Source organism: Sapajus apella, unplaced genomic scaffold, assembly GCF_009761245.1.
Source record: "Sapajus apella isolate SASKATOON/1434 unplaced genomic scaffold, GSC_monkey_1.0 scaffold48, whole genome shotgun sequence".
Taxonomy (NCBI): Eukaryota; Metazoa; Chordata; class Mammalia; order Primates; family Cebidae; genus Sapajus; species Sapajus apella.
This window is the reverse complement of record NW_022436988.1, coordinates 15,904,226-15,918,478: the sequence shown is the minus strand read 5'-3', so window position 1 is coordinate 15,918,478 and position 14,253 is coordinate 15,904,226. Positions and strand designations below refer to the sequence as shown.

The window sequence follows — 14,253 nt, the reverse complement described above, 5'->3', positions numbered from 1 at the left end:
AATGATTTAAAAATACTACAAGTTGTTGTTGCATGAGAAAAAGTCTACAAGGACACGGACCAGCGTGTCTTAAGAAACTAAAAATCTAACTTTAAAGCCATGTTCATAACAATGCTATTGCAATGCAAGATCCAAAAGTGTTTTAAGTATTGTCAATGTAAAAAAAAAAAAAGTTGAATATAGGCCGGGCACAGTGGCTCATGCCTGTAATCCTAACACTTTGCGGGGCAGAGGTGGGTAGATCACCCGAGGTTAAGAGTTCAAGACCAGCCCGACCAAAATGGCAAAACCCAGTCTCTACTAAAAATACAAAAATCAGCCGGGAGTGGTGGAGCATGCCTGTAGACGCAGCTACTTGGGAGGCTGAGGCACAAGAATCACTTGACCTTAGAGGCTGCAGTGAGGAGAGATTGTACCACTACACTGCAGCCTGGGTGACAGAGTGAGACACTCTCAAAAAAAAAAAAAAAAAAAAAAAGTTCAGTATATAGAGGATTAAGTTTGTTTTGTTCTATTGTAAGTTTATCAGGTATTTATTTACTATAATTCCACAACTCATGTTGCTGAGCGCTAAGCCACAAACTCTACAAAGAAATTAGAAAACACAACCCAGAAATGCTGGAGAACAATGCCTGAGACATACTAATAACCAAAAAGCAAAACAAAAACTATGATAACATCTAACTGCCATGTACTCGGCAACTTTCACTTTTGCATACCATTAATTCCACACGTCGAAATTAAAGAAAAGGAAAAGAGAGACGCACAAAGATGTGTGGAACAAAAAGATGTTGACGACAGCATTATTTACATCAAAAAATTGGAAACACACTAAGAGTTCCACAGTTGAAATGTAAGGTACCAGATGTCCATTTAATAGTATGCAGCCATTGAAACTACGTTGCAGGCCAGGCACGGTGGCTCACACCTGTAACCCTAGCACTTTGGAAGGCCAGAGAAGCCAGAGTACTCGAGCTCAAAAGTTTGAGGTCAGCCGAGGCAACACAATGAAACCCCGTCTACCAAAAATAGCTGGGGGTGGTGGCACACACCTGTGGTCCCAGCTACTTTGGGGAGGACTGCCTGAGGTGAAAAGACTGCTTGACTCTAGGAGGCGGAGGCTGTAATGAGCCAAGACAGCATCACTGCAGTCCAGCTTAGGTGACGGAGTCAGACCCCCTCTCAAAAAACAAACAAACAAACAAAAAAAACATGGCCAGGTGCAGTGACTCACGCATGTAATTCCAGCACTTTGGGAGGCCAAGGCAGGTAGATCATCTGAGGCCAGGAGCTCGAGACCAGCCTGGCCAACATGGCGAAACCCCACATCTACTAAAAAATTAGCGGGCGTGGTGGCACATGCCTGCAATCCCATCTACTTGGGAGGCCGAGGCATGCGAATCGCTTGAAACTGAGGGGTGGAGGCTGCAAGTGATCTTGAGCTCACCACCACACTCCAGCCTGGGCGATAAAGTAAGACTCTGTCTCAAAAAAAAAACCCACAAAATAATGTTGTAAAAGAATATTTATTGAAGATAGATCACTAAAAATAGAATATCAATTTTTAAAACATATGCACAAGAGCCCACATCAAAATGTAACAGTACTTAGTTGTATTTTGTGGAGTGAGAGAATCGTCACAGTATTATTTCAAAAAGTCAAAACTGACAAACAAATGTGAAAAGATGTTGATGACCATTGAACTCATTAATGAGGTGAGAAAGGAAAATAAACCTCAGGACCCCAAAATCACTAAACCAAAGGGAAAAGTCAAGCTGGGACCTGCATCAGGCAAACCTGTCTCCCAATTTACTCCTAAAAAAGATAGCTACAAAGATGAAGAAGCTACATATCTGCTGCACAATTTGTCCAATAGGAAATTCCTTGTGAGCTCCAAGATCTTAAACCTAGAACAGTTCTGTCGAATTTTGCCCTGACAATGTAAATTGATAGCTTATCTTCACAGGTATGGGACAAAGGACAGAACTTAAAGTCATCCTTCTGTTCACCTGAGACAAAGGCATGTCTGATTGCTTCTTCTGCCCTATTTTATCTTACATAAAAATGCCGATTCATGGAGCTAGAGGAATGCATAAGTGACTATACCTCTACTCACTCTTACACATGAACAGCTGAGGAAGGACTCAAAAGCATGCAACCCTCTGTCTCTTATCTACCCACATCTCTTAAAATTTCTTCCTCTTTCCCCTTTAAATATTGAAGCCCTCGAAATCATGTTTGGCAAAAGGCACAGACCTGTCTCCTTAATCTTGGCAAAATAAACTTCTAAATTGATTGAGACCTCTCAGGCACTTTTTGGTTTACAGAGGGAACCACTAAATTGGTAAAGCAAGGTCAAACAAGAATTAGGGTCCACCAGTAAATACATCTGAAAGAAGTTTCCTCAGCTAGAGAATGGGGAGTAATTGCTAACGGGTTTCTTTTTGGGGCAATGAGAATGTTCTAAAATGGACTATGCCAATAGTTACACAACTCTGAAATTACTAGAAAACACTTAAGCATATACTTTAAATGGGTGAATTGTACATTATGTGAATTACATTGCAAAGTTGTGGGTGGTTTTTTCTTTGTTTGTTTTTTTTTTTTGAGACAGAGTCTCACGATCGCCCAGGCTGGAGTGTAATTGCACAATCTCAGTTCACTGCAACCTCTATCTCCCAGGTTCAAGCAATTCTCCTGCCTCAGCCTCCAGAGTAGCTGGGATTACAGGTGCCCGCCACCACACCTAGCTAATTTTTGTATTTTTAGTAGAGATAGGGTTTCGCCATGTTGGCCAGGTTCGTCTCAAACTCCTGACCTCAGGTGATCCACCCACCTCAGCCTCCCAAAATGCTAGGATTATAGGTGTGGGCCACCACGCCTGGCTGCAAAGCTGTTATTTTTTAAAAGCTAAAAACAAAGCCAGCTATGACACCCTAAACAAATAACCCCTGGGTAGACTTGTTAATCAATGACTCTGGCTAACATTTGAAGAACTACATGCTGTTGTTACCTTTAGGCCTTATTTCCAAATTTTAAATAATTTTTCTTAACATTAACATGATATTTTTATTCCTTTTGATATTTCCGTGGGTTTTGGTTTTGTGCTAAATGTTCTGGTCTGAGTAAGGATCTTTGAAATGGTTGTACCCATGGGTACTTATGTCCCCCAGGTGGTTTCTGATGGGCCAGAGTTTAGCACAAAGCTCCTCACCCTGGTAGGACAGGTGGGACAGTGCCCTGGGTCCTTATCTTCACGCCCCTATTCTTCAGCTGCGTGACCCTGGGTATGTGAAGCTCACAATCTCAACTGTCTCCAACTCTAAAATGGAAATTTGCACCACCACCATTGCAGGACTGTTAAAGGGCAGACAGGATGATGAATGAGAAGCTTCAGCCTAGCCCTGAGACATAGTAGGTATTCAAGTAATTCCTCTTCTCTTTCTCCAGATTGCGGGGGGGAAGCAAATTTATAAAAAGTACAAGTCATTTAACAGGACTCCAAAATTACTGGCAATTTGCAACAAGACTGAGGGAAAGGAAATGTGGAATATTTTTAACTGAAGAAAACGTTAGGAGAATCCAACTAACAAGAAAGTCAATGATTAGAAGACCAGGCAAGCCAAGCCTGACCCTCAGGTAGTCTATGCACGCCAGTGAGAGGAGAAGTCTCCTCTTTATTTACTAGAAGAGAGAAAACATACAAAGGAATCCAGTGGCCACTTCTGGACTGAGAGGTAAAGGCAGAGAACCAGAGTTTGTGCCTCTCATCACCTCCTTCCCAGCCTCCCAGTTCTATCCAAAGGCCAGGTGCTGGCAGGGTTACACCAGGCAGGGCCTTGGCTGGCATTCTCTTGGGGCCCCTCATAGCCTCCCTCTGAGCCCAAGTTCTCCCATAAATCGGGAAGCCCGGCTTGACCAGACAATGACAGGAGGTACCGTGGAGCAGAGAGGCAACTTGCCGCGAGGACCAGGCTTGCAGAGCGTGGGCCAAGCATCCCCTCTTCAACACGAACCACTGAAGGCCCCCAAAGTGCAACCACACCTGTCTGAAGACGATCAACCGCCTAGAAAAGGTAGCAGAAGGCAGAGCCTCTTCCAGTCCAAGAGTAAAAGAAAATTGGCCAGGCATGGTAACTCAGCACTTTGGGAGGTCAAGGCAGGCAGATCACTTGTGGTCAGGAGTTCAAAACCAGCCTGGCCAACATAGCAAAACCCTGTCTTTGCTAAGAATACAAAAAAAAAAAAGTTAAAAAAAGAAGAAAATCAGTTATAATAATATTACAAAAGGACCCCCTCTCACCATTACGGAGGACGTTTCTTCAACCTCCTGCAAATCTTCAAAATCTCTCATTCCAGCCAGGCACGGTGGCTCAAGCCTGTAATCCCAGCACTTTGGGAGGCCGAGGCGGGTGGATCACAAGGTCAAGAGATCGAGACCATCCTGGTCAACATGGTGAAACCCCATCTCTACTAAAAATACAAAAAATTAGCTGGGCATGGTGGCACGTGCCTGTAATCCCAGCTACTCAGGAGGCTGAGGCAGGAGAATTGCCTGAACCCAGGAGACGGAGGTTGCGGTGAGCCGAGATCGCGCCATTGCACTCCAGCCTGGGTAACAAGAGCAAAACTCCATCTCAAAAAAAAAAAAAAACCAAAATCTCTCATTCCACAATTATGTGTGATCGCACTCAGTCCCCTGGGGATTAATCAGTTCCTACAATGTGCAATTATCTGCATCTGTAAGACACTGATATAAAGAAGACCTTCTGACAAGTACTCAAGATAAAAGGTATCTGTAATAAATGTGCGCTGAAAGGGGAATTGGTTTGGAGAGGTAACAGCCTGCCCTGAGGCTTCATTTTTCCTATCTCAGTGAACCTACACAAGGCAAATGTCTCAAATAGGAAATGGGAAAGACAGTATGCATCCTGGATGACTAAATTAGAAACCAACAGGAAAATCCAAAACTAGACCAAGCTAATATCGATCAGGACTCCAGTAATAAGGATTATTCAAAAACCCCCATACCTAGCTTCAAAACTACAGAAATGCAGAGTGAGAAAGAGATTGATCAACAGCACCACAGATGAAGACGGGGGCATTTTAACACACACATTAACGAGGTGCCGTGGCTGCCAAAAGAACTACTGGGAGAAGAGACTGCATTACCAGAGGTATATTATCTAGGATGAAGGAGGTGAGAGTTCCATGCAACAAATCTTTATTTACTCCTCCTGAGACATGGTTCAGGGTTCCAGGCCCTCAATGTTGTGGTTGCAGCCTCTCTCTGGCTTAAGTTCTCCAAAGACAAGAGAATGAAACTGGAAACCACTTCCTAAGAGGAGTGGGGGGATCCCCACCTGAAAGGGAAGACAGCTTACAACTTAGCTGTCTGTAAATACTTGAAGACCTGATATTTGCAAGAAGGATTAACCTTGTTCTGTGTGTCCTGGGAGGATGGAAATCCTATAGAAACAAAGGGTGGAGGTTACAGGGTATTAGATTTCAGTTCACTTTCAGAGAGAAAGACGTAAGGTGTCCCTGGAAAAGGAGGAGAGGGGATTGAGTGGTCACCAGAGCTGTTTCTCCCTCAGATCCTGTGTAACTGCTCCCTGTGAATACTGAGGAAGGCATCCACACACTCTACGTGACCCAGATTATGCACAACACACAAACTTTTTTCTACATCCACCCTGAATCCCAAAACGACCAAATCCAACCACACTGAGAAAAAGCCTTAGTTGTTGTTAATCATTACTTTAAGTTGAGGAAATGGGCTTCTGGTAAAATAAAACACATCTAAAGGACTCTTTAGAAGAAGAAAAGACAGTGCTTTATTTCAGGCAAGTGCAGTACATGCAGCATAGTTTACAGCTGAAGGTGGAACGTGGGTCTTGAAGCAGCAAACTTGGTCCTTTTCCATTGGATTCATTACAACCATTAAGCTCATGCTGGAGCCTTAAGCTGCCACCTACTCTCAGCCCTTTTACAACATTGTAGCTTAAAAGTCTCCTTTTGCAATTTGCATAACAACAATAGCCTTCCAGCTAGACTGACTCCTCTTCCCAGCAAATGTATACAGCTACAACATTGTCTGGGTCTGAGGCGGGAGAGCTGCTTAGCCAGCAGCCCAGGGGCCCCATAAATTTTTAAAGCTCTCGTGGGTGCATGCACATACACAAGAAAATAAAGACAGTGCCCCTGGAGAGTTCTGATCATGTCAAGAGCACCATCGGTTCTTCCCCATCTGGGTGTGCTGCTGCAGAAAAATAAGTTAAATTGTATAATATTAAGTCACTTGAACTTGATAGGTCCCATGAGAAAATAAGAATCAATGATAAGAGTCATAGTCTTCATAATACAGATGGTATTTGCTAAGAAGTGTTTTACTTTCAATTATGTGGTCAATTTTAGAATAAGTATGATGCGGTGCTGAGAAGAATGTACATTCTGTGGATTTGGGGTGGAGAGTTCTGTAGATGTCCATTATGTCCGCTTGGTCCAGATCTGCGTGCAAGTCCTAGATATCCTTGTTAATTTTCTGTCTCGTTGATCTGTCTAATATTGACAGTGGGGTTAAAGTCTCCCGCTATGATTGTGTGGGAGTCTAAGTCTCTTTCTAGGTCTCTAAGAACTTGCTTTATGAATCTGGGTGCTCCTGTATTGGGTGCATATATATTTAGGATAATTACATCTTCTTGTTGCATTGATCCTTTACCATTATGTAATGCCCTTCTTTGTCTCTTCTGATATTTGTTGGTTTAAAGTCTGTTTCATCAATACCGGTGGTATTAACAATCCTCTTCATAAATGATTTTATTACAGATGGCAATCAGTGATGTGGCGAGAAGTAGTAAATTGCAAAGTCACACAGTTAATATATGTGAGGCTGAGTTTGAATCCTGACGGTTGGGCCTGAGCTTTTACCAAACAGTAGCTGCTAGACGCTGTACTCCTTAATATTAGCTCCTGTAGTGATTCTTTTTGATGGTGCCACAGTTATCATGAAGCTCTGATTTTCTCTACCATCAGACTTCAACAGTTGAATGTGAAACACTGTTCTGAGGGACTCTGGTAACTGAGGGTCTAGGCTATAAGGTGCCCCCTTCCTGAAGAGAGGCTGTTACAGGGGAAGGGCTGGAGTCCAGGCGTGAAGACAGTGTGTGAAATGGACACAGGAACTCTGGCTGAGAGGAGGAGATGGGTAGCAGAGTGTTTTATCTGACCAAGCCAGGGCAGGTCCATGTAATCCACATGCATGTGAAGGGGTAAGCGAGGTACTGGGGAAGCACAAAGGTTGAGGCTAATCCCAGAGACTGAGAATTCTGGCCAAGGGCAAAGGGAGCAGGAATAAGCACAGAGCTACAAAGACCCAAAGGCTGGGATAAAGGAGTGAGCTACAGTCAGAGACAGCCCGCTGCGCAGTCAGGTAAAAAGATCCGACATCGGAGCAGGAGAGGAAGAAGTGGCAGAGTCGGGGAGGAGAGGTGGCTATGGGGCACGGGGCAATTCCTCTGTAATGGCAGGTCCTGTGGTTATCATTTTTGGTGGTGCTACAGTTATGATGATGCTCTAAATTTCTCTACCATGCTCTGACCTCTGCAATATGAAAGAAGACGACAGCGAGCCATGCTTAAGGGCTCTGACCCCAGCCTGGCATAGAACAAAGGCTGCCTCATTTACCTCCACAAATTAGGTAAGTTCAGATGGGGGCAGAAAAAGCTATGGTCTCTTGCAAAGGCACTGATTTCTCTGAAAATGGAAAAATGATCTATAGTCATCTCCCATGGAACGTGTGATTCTCCTGCTACTTTACATTTGGGATCCTGACAGAATCCCAAAAGACCTTTTCCAAAACCTCCTTTGCAGGAAGGTGGCTCAGCAGAGGAGGGCGTCTGTGGGCTAAAGGCAGTGAAGAGATGTTACGTCTTGTTAATTTGAAGATATTCACTCCAAGTGACTTCACATCAACTCTGCTGACTCTTCACTTCTTTTTGGCAAGTGAGTATTAAACCCAGGAAGGAAATATGAGGTCAATTTTATTGAAATACCTAATAATGGATTTCTGTTCCCTTGACAAAAACAGAGAAAACTGGAGAAATGCTAATAGGATTCACAGGCCTAAGTTATGACTGAGACAATTTCCACCATTACCATCAACGAGCAAACCCAAGGAGACCGCGCAGAGGCGGTGGGCTGTGAGCAGACAGGACTTCCTTCTCCTGGTGACCACAGCCCCTGGAACCAGAAGACAAAGGTCAAGACATCTAGAAGGTACCATCCCCTCTTCTTGGTCTCCATGGATTTGCCTCCTTGATTATAGTAAAACTTTGGCTGGGTGTGGTGGTCCATACCTGTAATCCCAGCACTTTGGAGGCCATGGGAGAGGACTATTTGAGGCCATGAGTTCAAGACCAACCTGGGCAACATAGCAAGACTTCATCTTTGCTGAAATTTTAAAAATTAGCCAGGTACAGTGGTGCACGCCTGTGATCCTAGCTACTCAGAAGGCTAAGGCGGGAAAGGATTCCTTGAGCCCAGGAGTTCCAGGCTGCAATGATCTATGATGGAGCTCCTGCATTCCTGCCTGGGCAACACAGCGAGACCATGTCTCAAAAAAATAAACAAATAAATAAACTTGATCAAACTGATTGGTCAAATTTTGAATCTTCGGCTGCTAAATATTTTAGAGTAGTTGAATATGCATTTGCCCGGCCCCCACCCACGTGGTTCACAGTGACCCTGAAGGCAAGTCACTTCTCACAGCCAAGTAGAACTTCACTGCAACTTGTCATGAAACCGGCAGGTATGGGATGGAGAAAAGCAGCACAGTAATAAAGGTATCCCTCTGTGGATTTGAGAAATCAGATTCATTTCTAACTCTTCAGCCCATTTTTCAAAAGTAACTTTCACTGTTGCTTTTATATCCCAGAAGCAAAAGGAAAAAAAAAATTAGAAAATGGACCATTCAATTTTCCAAAATTAGACTCATTCATTTGAAAATGTGTTTTATATTTGCTCTCCCCTAAAATTATGGGGGGGGGGGGCTGGAAAGTTCAGTTCTGCTCAGTGATAACAATTTTTCTTTGTGACTATACTGTCTATAACACATTGTTGCAACTCAATTCCACTCAGTATACCTTCCGAGGGCACCTGTTCTGTGCCAGACACGCCTCTTTGAGATGAATAACCTGGGGGAGTTCACAAGCTAATTGGCAGACAGATGCAACACACATCAAACAATGATAAACGCTCTCTTCCAAGTACAAGTTGCCAGTTGCAGTTACAATCTATGGCATTGCCAGAGAACACAGTGCAAAGTATATCTGATACACCAGAGTATCCAATCTTCCTTTGTAAAGTATCACTTACTTAATGCCACCAACATAAAATAAGCTTTGCTCTGACGAATGCTACTTATTTATACAAACAAAATTGAGGAAATGTGTTATTAGGTCATCAAAGGATAAATTAACCTGAAGTTTCAGAAATTAGAGAATGTCCTAAATGAAGCTAAAGCTCTTCTATATATTCTTATGCTCTGCAACTTGCAGAACATTTTATAGAAGTGCAACTTAAACAAACAAACAAAAAAAAAAAAAAAAAAAAAAAAAAAACCTGTTCCCAAATACAGGCCAAAAATAAGGAAAAGCTTAGTAAAGGGCATGTTTCGGCAGGATGCAGTGGCTCATGCCTGTAATCCCAGCACTTTGGGAGCCCAAGGCAGGCGGATCACGAGGTCAGGAGTTAGAGATCAGCCTGGCCAATATGGTGAAACCCTGTCTTTACTAAAAATACAAAAATTAGCCAGACGTGGTGGCGGGTGCCAGTAATCCCAGTTACTCGGGAGGGTGAGGCAGAAGAATTGCTTGAACCCAGGAGGCAGAGGTTGCAGTGAGCCAAGATAGCACCAGTGCACTCCAGCCTGGGCAACAGAGCAAGACTCCATCTCGAAAAACAGAAAAGGACATGTTTCTTTTCTCACTTGAGATAGAACCTATAGGGCTGTATAATTAAACCCAGTTAGTTGGAGGTGCTCGTTGTCTCATCAGCCTACAAGGCGGGAAGCTGACTTGAAAATCACTTTCATGTTTAATTTACACTGTTTCCTCTTCTAGTCAAGTGGTTAAACATTTGTTTCAGAGTTGCATCTCATTGCCTCTGCTCGTCTCCCTAATAATTAAATCCTAGAATGTCAAGTCCTTCAAGACTCTCTCAAAAGGGCAATTCTTGGTATTGAAATGAAGAGCTCACTGTGCCCTTTAAGTCTGAACTGCATCCACAAGTGGGGAATTATCAAGTCTGAACAAATCAGGTCCCTAAAGCCAGATGGGGCCGAGTAGCTCTAACTGCCCTTCTTTCTCTGTCCTGTAAAAATGCAAACTGGGGCCTGGCAAACTCTCGCCTGTAATCCCAGCACTTTGGGAGGCCGAGGCAGGTGGATGACCTGAGGTCGGGAATTCGAGCCCACCCTGGCCAACATGGTGAAACCCCATCTCTACTAAAAATACAAAAATTAGATGAAAGTGGTGGCAGGCACATCTATAATCCCAGCTACTCGGGAGGCTGTGGCAAAAGAATCGATTAAACCCAGTCGGGGCAGAGGATGCAGTGAGCCGAGATCGTGCCACTTCACTCTAGCCTGGGCCAAAGAGTAAAACTCCATCTTAAATGAAATATATCAGGGGAATGAATCTCCTTCGCAGCATGTGGCCCTGAGGTTTCATTTCTGTGACCTCTTCCTCGGACATGCAGCCAAGCCATGTTGTTATTTTCCCATTACACACACACACACAAATAGTGAATGGACATAGCATGCCACAATGGACACATATTGAGGGTAATTACCACTTAGAAGGGTTAACTTTCCAAATGATACGCTAACCCAACAGTTTCCTTTGCAGTGCTCTATGGCTGTGGATGCTCACTGGATCCTGGAGGGTTTTGTTTCCTCTAAGACTCTGGCCATTGGCCCTGGGTACTTCTGGTTTACTTCCAAAGTTTCTCTCTTTCCTAAAAAACCATAAATACCCCCACTTAGGGACTGGGAGACTTAACCCAATTGACTGGGTTTGCATTTCTGGAAGAAAAAAAAAAGAACTCAACTCAAAGCTTAAGTATTTGCAGACAGCTTTTTGTCCTACTTGCAAATGTTTCCTCAGTAATGCAAGTGACAGAATTAGGCAATGTGCTAGGGAGGTAGATAATTTAATGTAAAATATTCTTTAAAAGGGATCACATGCTAGTAACTTCCAATTTACAAAATCGATTATGAACACACAAAAATGACATAGAATAGTAATGAACTGCTCAAATAGCTAGAAAAATGGACCTTTTTTAAAAAAAAATTAAGACTGCTTTCACCAAAGTGCTGTATTGTGGTTGTCACGTGATTGAGGGATGTTTGTTTTCAATATTATTTATTTCTATCTTATTTCCTCCAATGAGCAGATATGTCACTAAAAGTTTTTTCTTAAGAAATACAGTGCCCCTCATATTTACTCCTCCACTAAACAAATCATCACTCAGGCTACAGAGCACCAAAAAGAATGGCAAAAATGTGTTCCAAGGAAGCCCTTGTAAAATGAGGGCAGGGCACCTTTCTCTTTAGCGTATTTGCAGATCACAACTAAATGACAGGTCTTGCAGGTGGCGAGGAGGGTGCCCCAGTGTTCCTGAGATGAAAAGCAATCAGAATGTGGTCCCCACAGAAAGGGGAAGGAAACTGTGGCGATGGGGCCTCTCTTGCATTTCGAGGGAATACAACATCTGTAGGGGAAGAGGAACTACGTGGAGCCTGGCAGAGACTTTAAATGCCATTCTCAGAGTCTGTGGCTTTCCTGGCTCAGATTAGAAAGTCTGTAGTTGAAAGTGATGGCCCAGAAGGGAATCGAGCTGAGCTATCTTCCCTTCAACATTTTTGCTAGGAAAAGAGCACTCAAAGCAGAACCTTCAGGGGAAACAAAGAGGACTGCAAAATAGAGAGGAATGGTACGTAATTTCTAGGGGTAGAGGAAGTGGTGAATGGGAATCTGGGTTTTTCTTGCATGCCAGCCACAACTTCTGTTTCTCTTCAGTTTCATTCACATTAGCTCCCGCCCCTCCCACTTTCCCACCTCCACCTTCCTTCACAAGTCCTTCACGTTTGCGCTCTTGCCCTAATGCGGCCATAGTTAGCTGGTTTCAGACCACACCTTCCATTAGGAGACCTCAGACAATCCTAGGCATTTACTCCGGGTCAGTTTTCTATGGAAAAGCATACAAATATGTTGGGAACAAGAGGCAGGAACAGCAGGGTGCATGCTTCTCAGTCAGGTATGATCTGTCAGTTATAATCGGGTTCAATCTTAGGAAAAACATGAATTATGATTTGCCAGGAAAACAAACGCATCTGCAGGAACCAGTGAGTCAGCTGACTGCAAAGTGCTGTGCAAAGATAACAAACGTGTGCCTCCCACAGCCAGCCCACACAAACGGGGACAGGTCCCTCAGCGACAGAGAGGCCCCGTGATGTTGCCGCAAGGGTGTGTGTCTTGATTCAGGCAACTTCATTTCAAAACATAGTTTTCATCTGTATATCTTTTTAAATAGGTAACTACATAGTACAGACCCAGATAAAAGAAAAAGTCATTCTGTAGTTTTCATTTCTTTAAGCCAAAATATTAAATGGAAAATATGTGCTTTTCGATAAATGTAACTTTATCATTTCAGAGACATTGTATCTTCACTTTGTATTTTAGTTAAGCAGAGGAAATAAAGAACCATCAAAATGACACCCCACAGCTCCTGGAAACAGTTAATGAGGAGCTCCTAAACTAAGAGTCATTTCTGTCAAACACATTGTCAGGGGAGTGGAACTATCGGCAAAGAAAGATAACTTGTTAGTCATATAAATGCTCCTGAGAGCAAAGAAAAGTTTTCTGTTGTTTTTTTCATTTTTGTTTTTGTTTTTGAAGTACAACCAAGGTCAGGTGCAGTGGCTCATATCTGTAATCCCAGCACTTTGGGAGGCCGAGGTGGGGGGATCACTTGAGCTCAGGGGTTCAAGACGAGACTAGCAAGATAGTGAGACCTCATCTCTACAAAAAATTAAAAAATTAGTTGGGCATATTAGCATGCACCTCTGGTGCCAGCTACTCAAGAGGTTGAAGCAAGTGGATCGCTTGAGCCCAGGAATTCAAGGCTGTGATGAGCCAAGATGATGCCACTGCACTCCAGCCTGGACAACACAGTGAGACTGTCTCAAAAGCAAACGAAAATGTAGACACAAAATTTCATTCCAATTTTTAAAAGCACCAGAGCAGGTAGTATTGGTTATAGGGCTGTTTTTCTGCAAAAGAATGTGTTTGCCCAGCTGAATTGTTATTCAAGCATTTTGCTCACAATGAAAACTAAGACATTATTTAGTCAAAAGCCATCATTTACAGATGAGGAAACTGAGGCAATTTACCTTAAACCAGACAGTTATAGCACACTGTGTATAGTAACTACTGAGATTAGCCACATGACATCTGGCTTTGCAGTGTGAAACAAGAGCACAGCTGACATCACCCCATTCACACACTTCGGAATTCCTGAGATTTAACCGCTCATGGTATTGAAATGTACCATACCACAGCCTATATGAGAGTCTCTATGCCACTATACAAACCAAAAGATCTGTGTACACCACCTCCTGCTCATGGAGCAAGAAGCACGGTCATCCCTCTCTAAGATGCTCAGAGGAAGAGGAAAATATGGTGTTGAGCAACAGAGAGCCATTTCTGTCCTGCGGGATTTGCAAGGCAACGAAGCCATCAGCAAACATCTCTCTTCACTGTAGCAGCTTGAATATTAGCATGGTTTTGCTTTAATTTTCAAATTTTCATGCTACAAGGAAAAGTGAGTCATTCCATAGTCTCAAATGCCAAATTTAAACTAAGGGTATGAGTAAGTCCTTTTTTTTTTTTTTTTTTAAATGAAGGAAGAGGTCACAATTCGAATCTCCACATGGACTTCCCTTCTTTGACCCCAGAGTGAAGGAATTCACATGTCAAAGGCTTTTTACTGCTTGTGTTAGCATCACTGTTATTTCCATCTCTTTAGAAGGTGAGCCAGCCTGGGCCAAAGAGTAAAACTCTATCTCAAATGAAATACGTCAGGGGAATCTCCTTCAAGGCATGTGACCCTGAGGTTTCATTTCTGTGGCCTCTTCCCAGGACGTGCAGTCAAGCCATGTTGTTATTTTTCCATTACAAAAAAAGAGAAGTG

The 14,253-nt window shown here is 43.1% G+C and overlaps 1 protein-coding gene and 1 long non-coding RNA gene across 3 annotated transcripts in view; both read right to left on the bottom strand.

Annotated features, from left to right (window-relative positions):
• Nucleotides 1–14,253, bottom strand: part of PRKCA (protein kinase C alpha) — a 492,002-nt gene that overhangs the window by 318,675 nt on the left and 159,074 nt on the right. The gene's annotated exons all lie outside the window — the stretch shown is intronic.
• Nucleotides 2,860–6,459, bottom strand: LOC116525830. The gene is made up of 3 exons (XR_004257841.1): nt 4,998–6,459; nt 4,017–4,018; nt 2,860–3,957 (listed from the first exon to the last, which is right to left on the bottom strand). It is a non-coding gene; the product is annotated as an uncharacterized LOC116525830 (long non-coding RNA).